The sequence below is a fragment of the Stomoxys calcitrans genome, chromosome 4 (genome assembly GCF_963082655.1).
Source record: "Stomoxys calcitrans chromosome 4, idStoCalc2.1, whole genome shotgun sequence".
Classification (NCBI taxonomy): Eukaryota; Metazoa; Arthropoda; class Insecta; order Diptera; family Muscidae; genus Stomoxys; species Stomoxys calcitrans.
In genome coordinates this window covers 175,588,800-175,610,476 of record NC_081555.1, presented here as the reverse complement: position 1 = coordinate 175,610,476, position 21,677 = coordinate 175,588,800, and the positions used below count along the sequence as shown (strand labels likewise).

General features: G+C 34.8%; 1 protein-coding gene across 3 annotated transcripts in view; it reads left to right on the top strand.

The window, feature by feature from the left end:
• The window catches only part of LOC106085674 (box A-binding factor), a 393,172-nt gene that overhangs the window by 18,068 nt on the left and 353,427 nt on the right, over positions 1 to 21,677 (top strand). The window lies entirely within an intron of this gene.

Below are 21,677 nucleotides of genomic sequence, written 5' to 3'. Positions count from 1 at the left end.
CTTCGTAAATTGGATGTAGTTGTTGAAGGAGTTCAGAGTCTTCAGCGTCTCTGCCACGTCTGATTTCTTCAAAATCGCGAAAATGTCGTCTACATATTTTGTCAATATCTTAGGTTTTCTTATTTTGTCAAATGTGTTATTGAGAAGTTCCTCCATTACGATGTCAGCAATAATGGGTGAAGCGGGTGATCCCATTGGCATTCCTCTAAGCTGTTCATACAACTTGTCATCGTATTTAAAATATCTGCTGTCCTTAATGCAGAATGTTAGAATTTCCTTGAAAATTTCCCTTGGAATATTGGTATATTTTTCAATCTCGTCCCATTTATTCTCAATTGTCTGGAGTGCTAAATTTATTGGAATACTTGGGAACAAGGACACCACGTCAAAAGATACTAAAACTTCGTCATTTTCTATGGTCATGTTCTTTATCTTAGCTTTAAAGTCCACTGCGTCTTTCACATTATATTTGGAATCCTTGGTGATATTTTTCAAAATATTCACTATGTACCTACATAGATGATAGGACGGCGCGTTTATTGATGAACATATTGGTCTCAACGGTGTACCTTCTTTATGGATCTTTGGGAGTCCATATATTCGAGGGGCCAATGCGGTCTTGCTGGTCAATTTATTCTTCTCCTGGATGCTGATAAGATTCAAGTTGTGAAGTTTATCCACCAATTTGTTGTTCCTTGTCTGTAGCCTAGATGTTGGGTCAATCTTTAAGCGCCTATACATACACATATCGTGTATTATTGCCTTCATTTTTTGCTCGTAGTCATCTTTGTACAAAGCCACTGTCTTTCCTCCCTTGTCTGCCGTTAAAATTAATAAATCCTCATTCTCCTTTAAATATTTTCTCGTTTGAGACACTGTGTCCACCACATATTTGTCTCTCATGCTCATCTTTGACTTTCGTAAGTGATCGTCTATCAATGTTGTAAGCTTGGTTCTTCCCATCTCCTGTTCCTCTCTATTCTCTATAAGATGACAATATACAAAAACATCAAACAAAAGTACAATGAGCACACATACAGAACGGCCCAGCAATATTCGAAACACCAAAAACAAATAGCCAAGCTCAAAACATCTGTAACATTTTTAATAAAATGTAAGAGAACAGGCATCATACCAAACTTCATAATCAATGCAACCAAACACACTAACAACATCTTCCAAACACACAAAACCAAGAAAATCCCGCCAAATATTGAGAAAACATTACACAGGTACATTCACAACTTTCACACGAAAGTATTAAAACTTCTAATACAATACAAACACAAGCAAATCCACTCTTTTAAAGAGAAAGTAGAGAATACAAAGACTAAGCTAGGAGAACTACTGACTCAAGATGATTTCCTACAATACCTCGACAGTGAGCTTACTCTCTACAAGGGCAATGTTAGCAAGAGCAAGACAACACACATAAAGAAACTACAGGCACTCACACAACGACAAGACAAGGCCCTCAACATTAGACGCAACGACGTGTGGTTTGTGAATAAAACAGAGCGAGAGATACCAACGAACGTACAATGGATTCTCTCTTTAGGTCCGAAACACGCTCTCCCACACACCAACAAGAACTTTCCACTCTTGCAAGTCATTGCAGAGGGAGAGGAGTGTGTACAAACTATAGAGAATAGAGAGGAACAGGAGATGGGAAGAACCAAGCTTACAACATTGATAGACGATCACTTACGAAAGTCAAAGATGAGCATGAGAGACAAATATGTGGTGGACACAGTGTCTCAAACGAGAAAATATTTAAAGGAGAATGAGGATTTATTAATTTTAACGGCAGACAAGGGAGGAAAGACAGTGGCTTTGTACAAAGATGACTACGAGCAAAAAATGAAGGCAATAATACACGATATGTGTATGTATAGGCGCTTAAAGATTGACCCAACATCTAGGCTACAGACAAGGAACAACAAATTGGTGGATAAACTTCACAACTTGAATCTTATCAGCATCCAGGAGAAGAATAAATTGACCAGCAAGACCGCATTGGCCCCTCGAATATATGGACTCCCAAAGATCCATAAAGAAGGTACACCGTTGAGACCAATATGTTCATCAATAAACGCGCCGTCCTATCATCTATGTAGGTACATAGTGAATATTTTGAAAAATATCACCAAGGATTCCAAATATAATGTGAAAGACGCAGTGGACTTTAAAGCTAAGATAAAGAACATGACCATAGAAAATGACGAAGTTTTAGTATCTTTTGACGTGGTGTCCTTGTTCCCAAGTATTCCAATAAATTTAGCACTCCAGACAATTGAGAATAAATGGGACGAGATTGAAAAATATACCAATATTCCAAGGGAAATTTTCAAGGAAATTCTAACATTCTGCATTAAGGACAGCAGATATTTTAAATACGATGACAAGTTGTATGAACAGCTTAGAGGAATGCCAATGGGATCACCCGCTTCACCCATTATTGCTGACATCGTAATGGAGGAACTTCTCAATAACACATTTGACAAAATAAGAAAACCTAAGATATTGACAAAATATGTAGACGACATTTTCGCGATTTTGAAGAAATCAGACGTGGCAGAGACGCTGAAGACTCTGAACTCCTTCAACAACTACATCCAATTTACGAAGGAAGAAGAATATGATGGCAAACTACCTTATTTGGACTCGGTAGTTTATAGACATGGCAACCAGCTAAAAATAGATTGGTATCAAAAATCGACGGCTTCCGGAAGATTAATCAATTTTTACTCTAAACACCACAAGAGAGTAATAACAAACACAGCAACGAATTTTATAAGAAGAGTATTTAGCATTAGTGATCCAGACTTTCATCCTGACAATGAGAGGAAAATAAAGGCAATTCTTAGAGCCAACGACTTCCCTAATTGGACAATTAATTCACTATTAGGCAAGGCCAAGGAACGTCTTGGAAAAATCATAGACGGAGAGCAGCCTACAAAAGGAAAAATTTATAAATCGCTAACATACATACAAGGATTCTCCGAAAGATTTGGCAAATCAAATCTATACGACAAGGACAAATACCATCTCGCATTAAAAACAGGCAAAACTGTGAATGAATTATTCAGCAAGACAAAATGTAAAATTAAAAATGAGGAAAAATCAAACGTGGTATATAAAATTAGATGTAACGGCGACAAGTCCAATATATGCCCGATGGCATATATTGGCACTACCATGACGAAATTGAAAACTAGGTTATCTGCACATAAATCTGACCAAAAAGCCAATAATAGACCAATCGAGCAGAAAACTGCACTAGCAGCCCACTGTGCATTGACTGGTCATAAGCCAAACCTCAACGATGTGGACATCTTAGCTCAAGAGAATAATTACAGACGAAGATTCACTCTCGAGATGTTGCATATCATCGACTTACCGCCTGACGAGAGAATGAATTTCAAGAAAGATATAGAAAGCTGCGCGAAGGTATACCGCCACACAGTCAACAAGCACAGCAGAAGAGAACATTTAGTTGCCAACAGACAATAGTTCGTGTAACAACTCATTAAATGTAATAGGAATTAAAGTTTCTTAAAAATTATTGTTTTTCTGTTTTTATTGTGTGATTCGTTTTTACTAAAATTTGTGTTTTTCTGTTTTTTTTATTTAAATACAACTAGCCTTGAAAATGGTAGACGGAGTCTACCGAAATATTGGAGAAAAATAAAAGAAAAAAACCTTAAATATTTGTGTTTTAATGGACCTATAGCCGATACAATACAACAAAATTACAAGAATTTTAAACCAGGTCAACAATACCCTAACAGAGAAATTTGTTGTTGATAAAAATTTTCGTCGATTTGGTATTCAAAAAAAATGTGTCCATTTTGTCGAAATTTGTTTTCAACAATTTTTATTGCAAAATTTTAAACAGTATTTGATTTTTAATGAAATTTCTTGTAAATTAAATTTTTGTAAAAAAATCAAATTTAGGGCTTCGCAGAAAATTTTTGATATTTAAACAGAATTTTGTTGAAACTTAAAAAAAAATTTTTGTTTCAAAAATATTTGAGTTTTTCATTATAATTATAACCTTTTGTAGAAAAATATTATTTTCAAATTTTATTTTAGCAGAAAATTTGGTTCTTAAAGTCCCATATTGCCACGCTCGGTAAATATGTTTGGTTTTGGGGGTATTTTTGGGGTGGGGTGGCCATTGAGACACTTGGCCTTAAAATTAGATATGAGATTCGTGCTATATCCCATATACCTTTCTTTTGAGCCCCATATTGCAATGATCTGTAAATATTTCCGTTTTGGTTTGTATTTTGGTTGTAAAGGGTGATTTTTTAGCTATTTTTTTGGCAATACTGTAAAATATCTTCTGCTCGGTCTATGAATCGTCTTACAAACGAACAACGATGGCAAGTTATGGAATTTTATTATCAAAATGCGTGCTCTGTTAAGAAAGTTCATCGCACGCTTCTTCCATTGTCGATTTTGGAGTGAAGATTAGCCAGATGCATTGCAAAAGCTAACAATGCCTCCAGAAAAAGTCAAAGTTTGGTGCGGTTTATGGGCTGGTGGCATCATTGGACCGTACTTCATCAAAGATTATACGAATCGAAACGCAACACTGAATGGTGAGCGCTATCGTGAGATGATATTCAACTTTTTTTTGCCTAAAATGTAAGAGCTTGACTTGCATGACATGTGGTTTCAACAAGACGGTGCCAAATGCCACACAGCGAGTGTAACAATGGACTTATTGAGAGGCGAGTTCGGTGAACATTTTAATTCACGTTCGGGACTGGTCAATTGGCCGCCTTGGTCGTGCAATTTAACGCCTTTAGACTATTTTTTGTGGGGCTATGTTACAGCTCATGTCTATACGATAAAGTCCGCTTCAATTGACGCAATGGAAGACAACATTGAAGCATTTATTCATGAGATACCGATCGAAATGTTAGGAAGAGTATGCCAAAATTGGACTATGCGGACGGATCATTTTACGGTCAACATTTGAATGAAATAATCTTCAAATATTAAATTATATGGACCGTACTATCGTTTCAAACAAAGATTTCATGCAATTTTCTGAATTTTGTGCTACGTTTCTCCCAGTACTTTCCAGTACTATTTGTCATGTTTTTTTCTATCTACCGCCTTTATTTCGCAACAACAATCATTTAAGCCAAATTTCGAAGTTCTATCATTACCCGTTCGCCCTATGCAAAGTTCACCTTTTTTGTACCTTTTTTTGGTACTTTTGAGTACCTAAATGTCCAAAAGTCCAAAAACTTTGTTTTTGTTTGTTTGGCCTCCAAATTTAGGTTGGCATAGTGTATCTAAGTACCAAAATTCAAAGTTCTAGCCCAATTAACAAAAAAAAGAACCAAAAAGTACCAATTACTGTACTAAACGTACTATTTCTCCCACCTCCGGTACGATTTTGGGAATTTTTAGTTTTTCGAGAAGCTTTTTAATTTTGAGCCCAAAAATCATAATTTTTGCCTTATCCGTTCGACCTGGACAAACATTCACCATTTCGTACTTTTTAATACCTAAACGTACGAATATCACAGAATTTTCTCATACAAGCGGATGTTGTCTGGTTTTTTTCAAAAATTAATTTTTTATGTAAAATTTTTGGAAAACTTTGCCTTTCAAATAAAAAAAGTTTTTTGTTTTGTAAAAATCTGCCACTAATTTCAATATTCCTTAAAATTCCCCTAAGATAAGTATTTGAAAAAATTTTATTATTATTTCTATTTATTTTTAAGTGTCTATCTAGATTTTTTCTGATTTTCCTTATTTCCGTATTTTTAATGTCATTATATCTTTGTGAGTATTGTTGCATACTTTTAGGTTACCTTTTTTTAATATTAAATGTTAAAGCCTATTCCAGGGGATGTTGAAATGACTGTAACAATTTCTTATCACATGAAATTTTTCCTTGTCATTGTTAAGGTTTTTCCTTCGTCCTTGAATTTTGGGTCAGCGATTCTTGGGTAATGGTGTGCTTGTTTTAGACCAAACGCTATGCGAATGTGTTTCATGTCAATGCTCTTCTTATATCTGACAAAACCATTCAAAAGCTAAATTCAATGAGAAACTACCAATTTACGTGGCAAAATAGAAATGTATCGAAAGTAAAATAGATTGGAAATTGCAGAAACGTGTGTCCGGTGAGTTGACAACACACATAAGCAGTAATGTTGTCAAGGCACTAAATTAATGGCTGACTTTTAGGCGGCGCCTTTGTAAAGTGTAGTATGTGTTGCTGTAGTTGAGATGTGTTTTTTCTTGTTGGTTATATGAAAACATGCGCCCCAATAAGTAATCAGTAAAAGCCAGCTCTAAAATAATCTCTCAACTAACGTCATGGAATTTTCTACAAATCCTCATGCGGTATAAACGACAAACTGAACACAGATGGAGAATGAATGACATGGGGAGGGGAGAATGTAACAGCAAGTAAAGCTGTGTACAAGGACAAACGGCAGCAGGGAATGCGAATGGACAGACGAATGCCTTTTACCCTTGGCCTGCACTCAATAACTTGTGAGGGTCATAGAGTCATACAAGGCTGTTATTGTTGGGGGGAAACATGGAAATTGCAGGAAACCCCCGTTCGCAGTCGTTGTAACTGCCCTACAAGACTCTAAGAGGACTATTAAAATGTCTGCTTAACATTTATGGACCAACTTTAAATATTTTTTTGGAAAGCGGACTTGGGGGTTGGAAAAATTATCACAAAAAGCAGACTATGGCATTGATGCTAGAGAAAATCCTCTTCAATGTCATGCATTGGTTGTTTATCATCTCAATGAGCCTGTCTGTCTGTCTGTCCATCTAACATGTTGTCCTGCTGTTGGTTTTATTATTTTTTCATATGCTCTCTTGCTCTCTCCAGTATTCCAGCCTACAAGTATTACAATTTTGTGGTGCTTGTTTTTGAGTTAATTAATTTTTTTTGCTCTACAGTTGCTTCTCTAGACCTTACTTATTTATCAAGGATTACCCTCCCTGGGAGTTTTATTGTCTTCTCGTATTTGCCTTATGACCTAAGTTTTGAAGATGATTGCTGTTGCCTATACGCACGCACACAGCTAAAAACACATACAGAGCTGCTTAGTTAATAATGAGCAGTAGAATATCTGCTTGGGCTTGTAAATATTTTAGTTTTTTTGCTATTGTTGTTGGTTTTTTTTTCTCAGGAGTATGTTGTATCATCACAAGGTTGAGAGGGTGGATACACTTGGGCAAGATGCTAATTAAATATCTTGCCATTTCTCTAGCAAGTAAGACAGGACAAGGAGAAAAGTCAAAACTTAATCAATTAAAGTATACTGCTAGGAGACAAATAATGTGAAATAATATAAAGCCTATTTTTGGGGTTGGATGACAATGTTTGGCCAATTGCGACATAAAAAAAGTTTTAAGAATATATGGCTCTTTGTTTTATTCTTTGCCCCCTTGTGTTGCCACAAAAGGGCGTTGAAGTAGAGTAACTTGAAAGGGCGCTTGAATAGTGACCCTGATTCAAGGAAATTCCTAATGCCTAAACTTATTTCCAAGAAATTCTCTAAATCGAGAAAAAAAAATTAATTAATATACAGCCTTTTTGGTGTTTTGTTTCCAATTTAAAAGATTTTTAAGAAATCGAAGCATATTCTTAGGAGGCAAGAAAAGACAAATTGTATAGCATAACTAAGAGAATGAGATTTGAGGGCACCCAATCTTTTTTTTTACAAATATTAAGTAACTAATAAGAACGATTTTTAGATTAGTTAAGGGAAGCTCATGAAATTAGAGAAGGGATCATTGGCGTAACCAACCCATCTTCCTGGGTTGGGGCTAACGTTAATGAAAATCGATAATTTGACCTAATTTTGTTCAGCACAATGTAAATTTTAAATTCTAGGGGGCGGTTAAAACTTTTCTTAGAGTTGCTTAGCCGACCGCCCAGAGGAGTTTCTAAGTTTATATGAAAAATTAAAATATAAATGTTTTCTTTAGAGGAAATTTTATCGAAAATTTCATGGAAATTTTGTCTTTAGAGAATTTCTTGGAATTTGGTCTTTAGGGAAAATTTTACAGAAATTTCATGAAAATTCCATCTTAATAAATTTTTTAAAATTTTTCAATCAAAATTTCATGGAAATTTTTTTTAGAAAAAATGTACGGAATTTTTTTCTTTAGAGAAAATTTCATGCAAACATTGTCTTTGGAAAAAGTATTGCCTTTGCAGAAAATTGTTTAAAACTGTCTTACAGAAATTTTCAAAAATTTTTATTTAGAGAAAATTTTCAAAAATGTTGTCTTTTCACTAGACGATATAAGTTACCGGATTTCAGACTCCCTTCTTTGGACGGAACCACTCTGGAGTTGGCAAAGAAGGCGATATACCAGGCCTAGTCCTCGATTTAAAACGAACCAAAGAACTTCGAAAGGTGGAAAGATTGGTCTGCGTCGGGATTACGGGGGCGTTAAGAACCAAATCCAAGGCGGGTCTGGAGGCGATGCTGAATGTACAACCGGTTGAGGTCTATATGCGGGGCTGTTCCTCTAAGAAGTGGAGAAGTGGACGTGCAATCCCCCTGTAGGAGGCGGATGCTTTGTTTGAGTTCGATGAGACGGGATTGGGGGTCTACTCAGAGACACTCGACGGCATATCAGTTAGACTGCTGGACGAGTGTTCGGTTTTTTAGACGGAGATCTATGCCATTACGTGGCTGCAAATAAGATCCAGAGGTTGGATTTACCATATTCGAAATTCAAGATATATGTGGACAATATGACGGCCTTCAAGGCCTTAAATTCGAATATGTAGAAGTGCGTCGCGAAGTGTTTTGGGGCCCTGAATAGGCTTCTGGCTCATGACGTTGTGTTGGCCTGGATTCCTGGAACCGTCGGTGTTTTGGGGAATGAAAGAACGGGCGAGTATGTGGCCGGTCTTGCACTCGTGCCTTTCGTCAAACTACTGAACATGGAAGAGTAGAGTGGCCAGTGTGTTTAGTAGAGTGGAGGCCAGTTTGGAGGCGGCGGCGAGGTGAGAGACTGTGGATGGATGTTGGATTGCCAGAACTCTCTGACCAGTTGTTGACACAAGAGGACGAGGGAATTGCTGGCCCTTAATAACTTATGCCCGGGTCTATACAGGCTTTTCATCCTAGGACGGCGGTTTTTCTCCTAGCTCCGCGAACCTGCAAATGTGTCTCTAAGGAGTCTCCTCAGATACGTGGTTGAGACGGGCTTGTTTTACGAGGAAAGTGATAACATCTTCAACACGCTGTTTTGCGTGCGCAAATGCTGAGTACCAATGCTTGGCATTCGGCGATGATTACTTGAGTGAATCTTCGCTGACACTTCGTGGAAGCATGAATGCGTCATGAATATGTACTTGCTCCCTATTCTATTCGTATATTTCTTAAATTTTTCTTGTCTCGTCATCTCCCTGTCTGACGCTTTGAGTCGGTGCAGTGGTATATCATGAACATATTTTTCACCTAGTCTTCCTTTTTTCATTTTCTTAACCTACCAACTTTCCAACTTTCCTTTCAACCTTAAACTAAATCTTGTCGCTTAAATTTTTTTTTTTTTATAATTATTGACCATTGAGAAATTTTCATAGAAATTTTATATTAGTAAAAATTTTAAGGAAATTTTGCCTTTAAAAAAAATTTCATCGTTTTTTTAATCTTTAAAAAACTTCCGTGAAAATTTTTTCTTTGCAGAAAATTTCCCAGGAATGTTGTCCTTTAAGAAAATTTCATGGAAATTATTTCTTTAGAAAAAATTTCATGGAAATTTTGTCTTAGAAAAAATTTCATGGAAATTTTGTCTTTAGAAAAAATTTCATGGAAATTTTGTCTTTAGAGAAAATTTCATGGAAATTTTGTCTTTAGAAAAAATTTCATGGAAATTTTGTTTTTAGAAAAAATTTCATGGAAATTTTGTCTAGAAAAAATTTCATGGAAATTTTGTCGTTGGAGAAAATTTCATGGAAATTTTGTCGTTAGAGAAAATTTCATGAAAATTTAGTCTTTAGAGAAAATTTCATGGAAATTTTGTCTTTAGAGAAAATTTCATGGAAATTTTGCCTTTAGAGAAAATTTCATGGAAATTTTGTCTTTACGAGGAAAGTGATAGAGAAAATTTCGTTAGAGAAAATTTCATGGAAATTTTGTCTTTAGAGAAAATTTCATGGAAATTTTGTCGTTAGAGAAAATTTCATGGAAATTTTGTCTTTGGAGAAAATATCATGAACATTTTGTCTTTGTCATGAAAATTTTGTCTTTGGAAAAAATTTCATGGCAATTTTGTCTTTAGGAAAAATTTCATAGAAATTTTGTCTTTAGAAAAAATTTCGTGGAAATTTTGTTTTTAGAGAAAAATTCAAGGAAATTTTGTATTTAGAGAAAATTTCATGGAAATTTTGTATATAGAGAAAATTTTGCCTTTAGAGAAAATTTCATGGAATTTTTGTCTTTAGAAAAAATTTCATGGAATTTTTCTCTTTAGAAAAAATTTCATGGAAATTTTGTCTTTAGAGAAAATTTCATGGATTTTTTTTTTAGAGAAAATTTCAGGAAATTTTGTCTTTAGAGAAAATTCCATAGAAATTTTGTCTTTGGAGAAAATTTCATGGAAAATTAGTCTTCAGAGAAAATTTCATGGAAATTTTGTCCTTAGAGGAAATTTCATGGAAATTTTGTCTTTAGAGGAAATTTATGAAAATTTTGTCGTTAGTCTTTCGAGAAAACTTTTCAGAATGGAAGTTTTGTTTCAGAGAAAAATTTTTAAAATCTTTTGTCTTTAGAGAATTTTATGAAAAATTTGTCTTTAAAGAAAATACCTTCGAAGAACATCTTTGGGAATTTAAAAAAATCTTTAAAATCTTTCTAAATAGAAACTACATTTAAAACATTTCCGCGCTGTGTTGGTCTTGGTATGGTGGTATGTTTGATCTTTGATAAAAGTGATGAATTTTTGAAGTTGTTGCTTTTCGTTTTAATTTGTTGGGCAAACTTCAAAGGACACACCCTTAAACGTTAATAGTCACACAGAGGATAGAACCAAACTTAAGGTGACTCCTTCATCTTTGTCATCCTTCTACCGCATTTTAATATCTTCCTAGAATTTTTGCTTATTTTTTTGTTGTTTAATTTTCATTGCTACAAGACGAAGGAGGAAGTCAATGTTTGTTCTACATTTTCTTTTTTTGAGAAATTTGCTTAAGTACGCCACCAGAAGAAAAAAAAACAACATGACAGCATAAGATTCTGTCTGGCGGTTTGGTGTTTTTTCGTACTTTGTGGTATCGCTCTTTGGTACACTTGTAAGATTTCCAGTGACAAAATGGCACAAGGAACACAACCGCAGATATCAAGTGGGAAAACTAAAATGGAAATATCTTAAAAAAATAGAACTTCCCAAGGAGCGAGAGGGAGTGCAAGAGGTGAAATGGGGCAGCCTAACCACATTTTAATCTTAAAAATACACACTACAATGCCCCCGCCCCATCCCCATGCGCCCACACAGACAGGGGAAAGTGTTAAAAATTTGCACTATGCTTATCATCAACATCAGCGTGGGGGTGGCCGTATGGCAAGTGGCTGCCTTCCAGGGCTGATTCCTCTATCGGCTGCCTGCCGACACAGCAAGAATGGTGTGCAGAACAAACAGAACCATGGACAATAAGAGCAGAAAAAAATGCTGGATTTTAAGCATAGGAATTTTCTCAGTGAACCATGGCAACCATTTGCGAAACCAAAGAGGCTTATCCCTGATTATGCTACAAGTTTGGCGCTCCATTTCTTGGGTATGCTTTCAACCCACCGCCGTCCATTTTTTGCAGAGCAGTGTTGCGTTTTTGCAAAGGAAAAGAGTTAAGCGGCAATATGAAGCAAACAGGAAGGCAAGCAGACAGACAGACAGATAGGCAGACCCATGCTAGTTGACAACTTACGACAAAAAACGCCTTTCAAGTGTAGTGCAAAAAAGTGGCAGGAGTTTTGTGTGTCTGTAGGTGGTGAGAGAGAGAGAGAGAGAGTGCGAGGTAAGGGCTAGAATGGAGTTTAGGAAATTAACAACTTCCTTGACACAAGTTAAGCGCCAAAGAGATGAGACGATGAGAACGGAAGAAAATTGGTGTCTATCGCAGAGTGCAAAATTCTGATGAAGCCTGATAGTGGTGGCGGTAAATGTTGAGGTTGACTTATGGGATTTTTTCATTTCTAATAGAAAACAACCAAACGCCACCAAAGTTTTCTAATGAATTTGTGTAGCAACTATTTCTTCTGATTTCCCTTCCTCTCCTTTGTAAAGCTAATGACATTCTCCTTAAAGTATGCTATAGAACTCTTTTTATTAAAATTGTAGCTGGCCCCATCTCTCCCCCCAAAAATAGGCTATAGATTTATAGCTTTAGTTAACCCTAAATGTTATTATTGAAATAGTTTATTGTTAATTGAATTGTAAGGAATTGAGTGAATGATGGAAAGGACAAAATGTGGGATCCCTAAACATTGCCAAAGGACTTTACGCACATGTGGGATGATATAATGGAAAAATACTCTCATAATTGAATTTTAAGATATTTCATAAGCCTGGGGCTAGCAAAGTTCATATTGTTTCGACTTAGTTATTTGGATACAAAACGAATGTGGAGAGAAAAAAGGAAAAAATATGTAAACCATTACAAAACCCTAAGGCATAGTTGTAAAACGGCTTAAGGGTGCTATGGAGGAAGGGTTATCTCTAAGAAAAGTGCCTTAGACTATTGGAAGGTCTAATTCACTTCATATAGCAATCGTATAAAGTCCAAATTACTGTAATTCAAATGAAACATTCTTTACTATCCGTCACCACTTCGGGGTATTAAAGTGTGATCCCAAAAGCTCAATTAAATATTCTCTGAAAGCAATATTTCTACTACATCTTCTATAAAGACGACATTTCAATGAAAGACAAAATATCCATTAAATTTTCCTAAAGACAAAATTTCCATGAAATTTTCTTAAAGCCAAAAATTTGATGAAGTTTTCCATTGAGGCAAAATTTCCACCAAACATTCTTTAAATTTTCCCTATCTAAATACAAAATTTACATAAAATTTTTTCAAAAGGAAAAATTTTCACGAAATTTTTTCTAAAGACAAAATTTCCATGAAATTTTTTCTAAAGACAAAATTTCCATGAAATTTTCCCTAAAGACAAAATTTCCATGAAATTTTTTCTAAAGACAAAATTTCCATGAAATTTTCTCTAAAGACAAAACTTCCATGAAATTTTCTCTAAAGACGAAATTCCATGAAATTTTCCCTAAAGACAAAATTTCCATGAAATTTTTTCTAAAGACAAAATTTCCATGAAATTTTCTCTAAAGACAAAATTTCTATGAAATTTTCTCTAAAGACAAAATTTTCATGAAATGTTCTCTAAAAACAAAATTTCCATGAAATTATCTCTAAAGACAAAATTTCCATGAAATTTTCCCTAAAAAAAATTTTTCTCTAAATGTCCATTTTTTTTTTTTCTAAAACGAAAATTCCATGAAATTTTCAATAAAGAAAAAATGTCCATGAAATTTTCCCTAAAGAAAAAATTTGCATGCAGTTTTCTCTAAATTTCCATAAAGTTTTTCCTAAAAAAAATTTTGATGAAATTGAAATTTTCCCTAAATGTAAAATCTTTGGTATTTTCCATAAAAACAAAATTTCCATGAAATTTTTCCATAAGCCAAAATTTCCATAAAATTTTCCCTAGACAAAATGTCCATGAAATTTTCTCTGAAGGCAAAAATACCATGAAATTTTCTCTAAATACAAAATTTTCATTATAGAAAAATTTTCCATGATATTTTCCCTTAGGACCAAATTTCCATAAAATTTTCGCTAAAGAAAAAATGTCATAAAATTTTCTCTAAAGAAAAAATGTCATAAAATTTCCTCTAAAGAAAAAATGTCATAAAATTTCCTCTAAAGAAAAAATGTCAAAAATTTCCTTTAAAAAAAAATTTCATACAATTTCCTCTAAGAAAAAATTTCATAAAATTTCCGCTAAATACAAAATTTTCATGAAATTTTCTCTAAAGACAAAATTTTCATGAAATTTTCTCTAAAGACAAAATTTTCATGACAAAATTTCCATGAAATTTTCTCTAAAGACAAAATTTCCATGAAATTTTCCCTAAAAAAAATGTCCATTAAATTTTCTCTAAAGACAAAATTTCCATGAAATTTTCTATAACTTTCATAAAATTTTTTCTACAGACAAAACTTTCACAAAATTTTCTCTAAAGACAAAATTTCCATGAAATTTTCTCTAAAGACAAAATTTTTATGAAATTTTCACTAAAGAAAAATTTCCATTAAATTTTCTCTAAAGACAAAATTTCCATGAAATTTTTTCTAAAGACAAAATTTCCATGAAATTTTTTCTAAAGACAAAATTTCCATGAAATTTTTTCTAAAGACAAAATTTCCATGAAATTTTCTCTAAAGACAAAATTTCCATCAAATTTTCTCTAAAGACAAAATTTCCATCAAATTTTCTCTAAAGACAAAATTTCCATGAAATTTTCTCTAAAGACAATATTTTCATTAAATTTTCCCAATAGACAAAATTTCCATGAAATTTTCTCTAAAGACAAAATTACCATGAAATTTTCCTTGAAGACAAAATTTCCATGAAATTCCACGAAATTTTTTCCAAAGAGAAAATGTTCCGTAAAGACAGACATTCCATGAAATTTTCTCTAAAGATAAAATTTTCCTGGAACGTTCCATAAAATTTTACCTAAAGTCAAAGATCCCATAAAATTTTCTCCAAATACAAACTTTACTTTTTTTCCTGAAGTCAAAATTTTTATTAAAAATGTTGAAAAGGAAAAATTAACAACAAAATTTCCATGATAATTTTTAAGATATTTTTTCTTAAAGAAAAAATTTTGTTTAACAAAATCACGTTTCTAGGGACAATATTCTCAAAATTCTTTTTTATTCCCACAATAGCATGTGGAGTATAAAAATCTAGTCCTTTCGTTTAGAGGTGTATTTGTGATTTGTCGTGTCATGCTCGAATTAGCTGTGAGGGGCAAGAATCATCAGTGAAATCCATATATAATAGCCTGACCGTGCGTGATTGATTTAAAATTCTTCTTGAGTGATCGTGGATGTGCGAAATCATGCTCATAAGAAAAATTACGACTCAAGAGAAATTCACGACTTATGAGAAAATCACGACTCACGAAACAATAACGATTCCGAAGACGCTCATGACTCACGAGACGTTCACGACTCATGAGATAGTCACGACTCATGATATATTTCAATTAACGGTTAAAAAAAGTAACGAGGAATGCAATTTTATGCATGCATATCAGTCATACGGTATTTTAACGTTACCATTCAAGCACATTGTCACTATTGGAAAAATGTGGAAAAAATGTACATATCACACCAAAAAAAATATTCTTTTGCAGATGTTATACTTTTTATGCATTAAAACACCTAAAAATACCGCACGATTTGAGAAGCATGAAAAAAATCGTGATTCTCTCGTGAGTCGTTATTTTCTCGTGAGTCGTGATTTTCTCGGTAGTCGTAAGTTTTTGTGAGACGTGAGTTTTTCGTGAATCGTTGTTTTCCCGTGAGTCGTGATTTTCTCATGTGTCGTGAGAAATATTTCTGTCTCGTGCGTAAACGTAAGTCGACATAAAGAAATACCTGCGTGAGCGTGCGTAAAAATTATTCACGTGCACATCTCTACTTCTGTTTGTAACGCCTACAAATATTGATCTGCGACCCGATATATATACATATATATTTAAACGTCTTAATATTCTAACTCGATCTAGCCATGCTTCCATACAAAGCGATCACCAGATTTGACTTCTTGCGCTCCTAGAAGCTTTAATCCGTAGTAAATACGGTTTAAATCGGTCTATAACCTAATATAGCTCCCATATTAAACGATTTCCCAATAAGACATCTAGAAGCCCTTAGAAGCTTTAATTTTTGCCTGATTTAGAAAAAACTTTGAATGTTAAGTCCACATATGCCTTCAAAATAAGTTCATAGGTGAACACGTTTTGCTTGTTTCCATTACCAAAGGTTAACAATGTATGGAAAATTTTTTTATACCCTCCACCATAGGATAGGGGTATACTAATTTCGTCATTCTGTTTGTAACACCTCGAAATATACGTCTGAGACCCATAAAGTATATATATTTTTGATCGTCATGTCATTTTATGTCGATCTAGCCATGTCCGTCCGTTTGTCCGTACGTCTGTCCGTCCGTCTGTCTGTCGAAAGCACGCTAACTTTCGAAGAAGTAATGCTAGCCGCTTGAAATTTTGCACAAATACTTTTTATTAGTATAGGTCGGTTGGTATTGTGAATGGGCCAAATCGGTCCAAGTTTTGATATAGCTGCCATATAAACCGATCTTGGGTCTTGACTTCTTGAGCCTCTAAAGGGCGCTATTCTCGTTCGATTTGACTGAAATTTTCCACGTGGTGTTTTCTCTTCTTTCTTTTCCAACAACTGCGCCAATTATGGTTCAAATCGGTCCATGTTTTGATATAGCTGCCATATAAACCGATCTTGGGTTTTGACTTCTTGATCCTCTAGAGGGCGCAATTCTCGTCTGATTCAACTGAAATTTTGCACGTAGTGTTTTGGTATCACTTCCAACAATTGAGCTAAGTATGATTCAAATCGGTTCATAATCTTGTATAGCTGCCATATAAACCGATCTGGGATCTTGACTTCTTGAGCCTCTAGAGGGCGCAATTATCATCCGATTTGGCTGAAATTTTGTACAACGTCTTCTTTCATGACCTTCAACATACGTGTCTTATATGGTCTGAAACGATCAATAGCTTAATACAGCTCCCATATAAACCTATCTTCCGATGTTGCTTCTTGAGCCCCTACAAGGCGCAATTCTTATCCGAATGGACTGAAATATTACACAATGACTTTTACAATGTTCAGCATTCATTTATGGTCCGAATCGGAGTATAACTTGATATAGCTCCAATGGCATACACACAGTTCTTATCCAATATTCTTTGTTTGCCTAAAAAAAAAAAACGATAGCGCGCATAGAACTCGACAAATGCGATCCATGGTAGAGGGTATATAAGATTCGCACGCTCTTACTTGTTTTTGTATTTTTGTCTATGACTCATTAGAAAATCTTTTGAACTTTTCCCCCATCGAAGAATTTTAAATTTATTATTAACTGCACAAATGTCACTTGATAAGACCATAATTGACTATTGTAATCATTGAAAAATTCAATATATGACGTGATATGTTATTCCGCTTAAGTCGAAGACAGTACGAATTCTTATCATTAACTTGGAAACACATAAAAATTAGGAATAGGTCTGGGAGTGTTCACCTTTGTTGATATGATAGAAGTCCATAGCACTTGATGCCATGCAATTTTCAAAACATATATGCAGTATTTTTCAGATTATATACCGAAAGTAAAGGAAAATAATATTTGAACAAATACGAGACAGTTTTTCCATGTCGAAGTTGCCGTAAAGAATTACACTGGTCGCAGGTGCCTATCATTTTGTTGCCCCAAATCAAAGTCTATCGTGGGAATAAAAGCACCAGCCTCCTAGCTTCCAACTAAAACTTTGACAATTTTCATTTTGTACAGGGTTTGCCAGAAATTTAAAAAAATGCTGTAACGTTAATATAAGGAATAAGATTTCCCTTCTAATGTGGGGGAGAAACATTATATGATAATTTGAAAAGGCAAGGAAAAATTACAAAAACATTGATCCAGTACCACAGAAGATTCCTGTTTTTTCCTTCTAATTGTCGACACTAGATAAGTGATGTTGTTTCAAAAGCCTTTAAATAAACTATGCCATATCCTCCCTCCTTAACTTTTGAAGAATGTTATTATTGATAATGTCGTCAATCAAGGAATTATTATCCCATCCCTATATGAACTTCCATTAACTCATGTTCAAAACGATTTTATGGCAAAAATCATTTAATTTTTTTTTACATTTTAATCTCTTCCTTTGTCGGTCATTATGTATTCATATTACCTCATTATTGTAACTAAAATCAGCCTTTTTTATTATTTCCCTTTTCACTGACCATACCATCAACCATAACTCGGCACTTCATTGTTCATGCAACTTTTCGAGCAATTATCTTTCATTGTATAAAACAAAAAAAAAAACTATTAAGGCAAACTACAGCGAGTTTTTATTATTTAAAAGCTGATTATTCGCTGGTAATGACGTTGTTGCAGTTATTTTCATCGTATCTCGGAAGGCATATCGGCCGTAATGTGTAAACACTGCCATACATAATGGAAGTGAAATGACAATGACCGATAAACAAATCTCGCGATAAATAATTTGTACCAAATACATATCTACAAAATTATGAATCATGTTCACCACTGTGTAACTTTATGATTTGAAGCATTTCGCATCTAAAAAGCATCACAGAACAAAGGAGCAAAATAAAATAGTTGAAGTATATAGAAAGAGATTATCAGCAGGAAACTTTTAAAATCAAATTCAGTTATATAGAGGAAAGCTAAAGAGTAGGTATATTTTTTCCGACACCTTTTTCGATTGACGTCAGACAACTTTTCTTAGTATAGAAAAGTTGACGTCAGACAACTTTTCTTAGTATAGAAAAGTTGACGTCAGACAACTTTTCTTAGTATAGAAAAGTTGACGTCAGACAACTTTTCTTAGTATAGAAAAGTTGACGTCAGACAATTTTGATTTGAGAGTTTTGTTTCCAATAAAAAAATTATTGATTCAAATAAATTTGGAATTGAAAATGGAACAAGTAAAGCGTTCTAAGTTCGACCAGGCCAAATCTTATATACCCTCCATCATGGAACACATTTGTCGAGTTCTTATCCCGGTATCTCTTTTAAGGGAAACATAGGATAGAAGAAAAGAAATGCTATGGTATAGAAGCTATATGATGTAATGGTCCGATTCGGATTATATTTGAAATGAATGTTGGAGACTATAGTAGAAGTCATTGGGTAAAATTTCAGGCAAATCGAATGAGAATTGCGCCCTCTAGAGGCTCAAGAAGTAAAATAGGAAGATCAGTTAATATGGGCGCTGTATTAGGCTATAGACCGATTCAGACCATATTTGACATGTATGTTGTAAGTCGTGGGAGAAGCCAGATGGAATCAAGAAATCAGATGGCGAAGGTGGCGATCCTCGTCAAGCTCCTGTAGGTGAGCAAGCTCGTTCCGATCCAAAGGACCGATCGCCGCGGGAACAGTGTGGCCATTGGTTATTTAAAGTCGCCAATAAATCGCCTTGTCGTATCGAGCATCGTAGGCTCTCAGTATTTGTGCAAGAGCCGGTGCCTCTCGACCTCTCACTAAGACTCTCTGCTCGAGATCAGTTAATATGGGCGCTGTATCAAGCTATAGACCGATTCAGACTATATGTGATACGTATGTTGTAGGTCATGGGAGAAGCCGTTGTACAAAATTTCAGCCAAATCGGATAATAAATGCGCACTCTAGAGGCTCAAGAAATCAAGATCCCAGATCGGTTTACACACTTTCTACATTTTCACACACTACTACATTTTCATGTGGAGGTGGCGATCCAGTTGTTAGAAGTCATAGCATAACATGTCAAAATTTTAGCCAAATCGGCTAAGATTTCAGCCCTCTAGTGGCTCATGGAGTCAAGATTCAAGATTCAGGATTTATATGGCAGCTATATCAGGTTTTGGACCAACTTAGCACAGTTGTTGGAAGTCATAACGAAAAACGTCATGCACATTTTCAGCCAAATTTGCGTCCCTCCAGAGGCTCAAGAAGTCTAGACCGCAGATCGGTTTATATGTCAAGTAAATCAGGTTATTTCCCCATGTTTTGATATAGCTGCCATATAAACCGATCTTGGGTCTTGACTTCTTGAGCTTCTTGAGGGCGGAATTCTTATCTGATTTAACTGAATTTTGTATGAAGCGTTTTGTTATGACTTTCAACAACTGTGCTAAATATGTTCTAAATTGGTCCATAACCTGATAAAGCTGCCATATAAACCGATCTCCTGATTAGACTTATTGAGCCTCTAGAGGGCGTAATTGTTATCCAATTTGGCTGAAATTTTGCACATATCCGATTAGGCTGAAATTTTTCGCACATCGTTTTGGTATGACCTCCAACAACTGTATCAAGTATGATTTAATCAGTCCATATGCTGATATAGCTGCCATATAAACCCATCTTCCGATTAGACTTCTTGAGCTTCTAGAGGGCGCAATTCTTATCCGATTTGGCTGACATTTCGCACATATCGTTTTGCTATGACTTCCAACAACTGTTAAGTATGGTGATATTTGTCTATGACTTGTACGGCATGACAAGTACGGTACATATCGGTCAATAACTTCATATAGCTCTTATATAACATATTTGAAAAAGTAATTCAAAGAACTAAACAAATGCGATCCATGGTGGAGGGTATATAAAATTCGGCCCGGCTGAATTTAGCCCACTTTTACTTCTTTTGACTTCTTTTTTTTTATTGTAATAATTGACAAATTATGTTGAATTTTTTATGGGGATATGTGTCATTGGTTTTTTTCCTCGAAATTCATTTTGAGTTAAAAATATTTTTGAAATTTTAGTATTATTAGCAATTTTTGGCTGACAGTCAATCCAGTGATGCCATCGTGCCTGGTTGTATCAGCAGCAGCCAACAAGTGTCATCATCTTTTGAGTGTCTTGGCCTGCTATATAATATTCACTCAAGTGGATCGATCGCTGGCTGACATTCGGAATATATGCCATAAATAACCGGAAATACAGCAGAAACATGTCAAGATATCAACATAGCCAGTGTAGCTTGTCCGTCCGTCTTTGCATGCATCTATCTATCCCAATATTCTTCATGCTCCATACGCCCATCTGTCGGTTTGTGGTGACAAGAGGCATGAATGGAAGAACGAATATGACGAGGCGACTCAACATCCCATGCTAACCGCAAAACAAGGAAACCAATCCCCAAATGATATGAAAAGTACTCTGGCTGAATGTCTGGTACTCTATTGCGGGGGGTATGACTCAACATCGTTGGCACCAGGCCGCGCGAACCAGCCACAACCGCAACTACGAAATCGAAAATGACAACGAAAGCGAACTTTGTGGAATGATTTTGTTTTTTTTTTTTTTTTTTTCATTCGATGTTATAACAAAAAAATTAAATTTATTGCTCTTAATGGACAATCAGAGTGAGTTTTTTGAGGTCCCAAAATTATCATATAAATGGTGTTTAAACTAAAATGGTATGAATTGAATTGAAAAGCATGTGTGGCCAATAAAGACATTGTAAATCGACACCTTAATCCCATTATACCCATAAGACGACTTATTGTAGTTGGACTTTAAGACAGTGGATTTTCTCCCCATACATTTTGTAGACAATAGCATGTTATGAGAACGAAAGTGAGACTTTACATTCTAATGTGCGATGGTATAAAATTATAAACACAAAAAAAAACACTGGGGACTTCTTCATACATAACAAATGGACGTATTCCCGTTGTAAACTTTCAAACGCCGAAGCAGTTTTATTTATTTTTTTGCTTCATAATTTATTCAGTTTTTGCTGTAATTTTCGAAAAGTTTACTCCTCATTCATCCCCATTAGATTTTTGCTGTAGC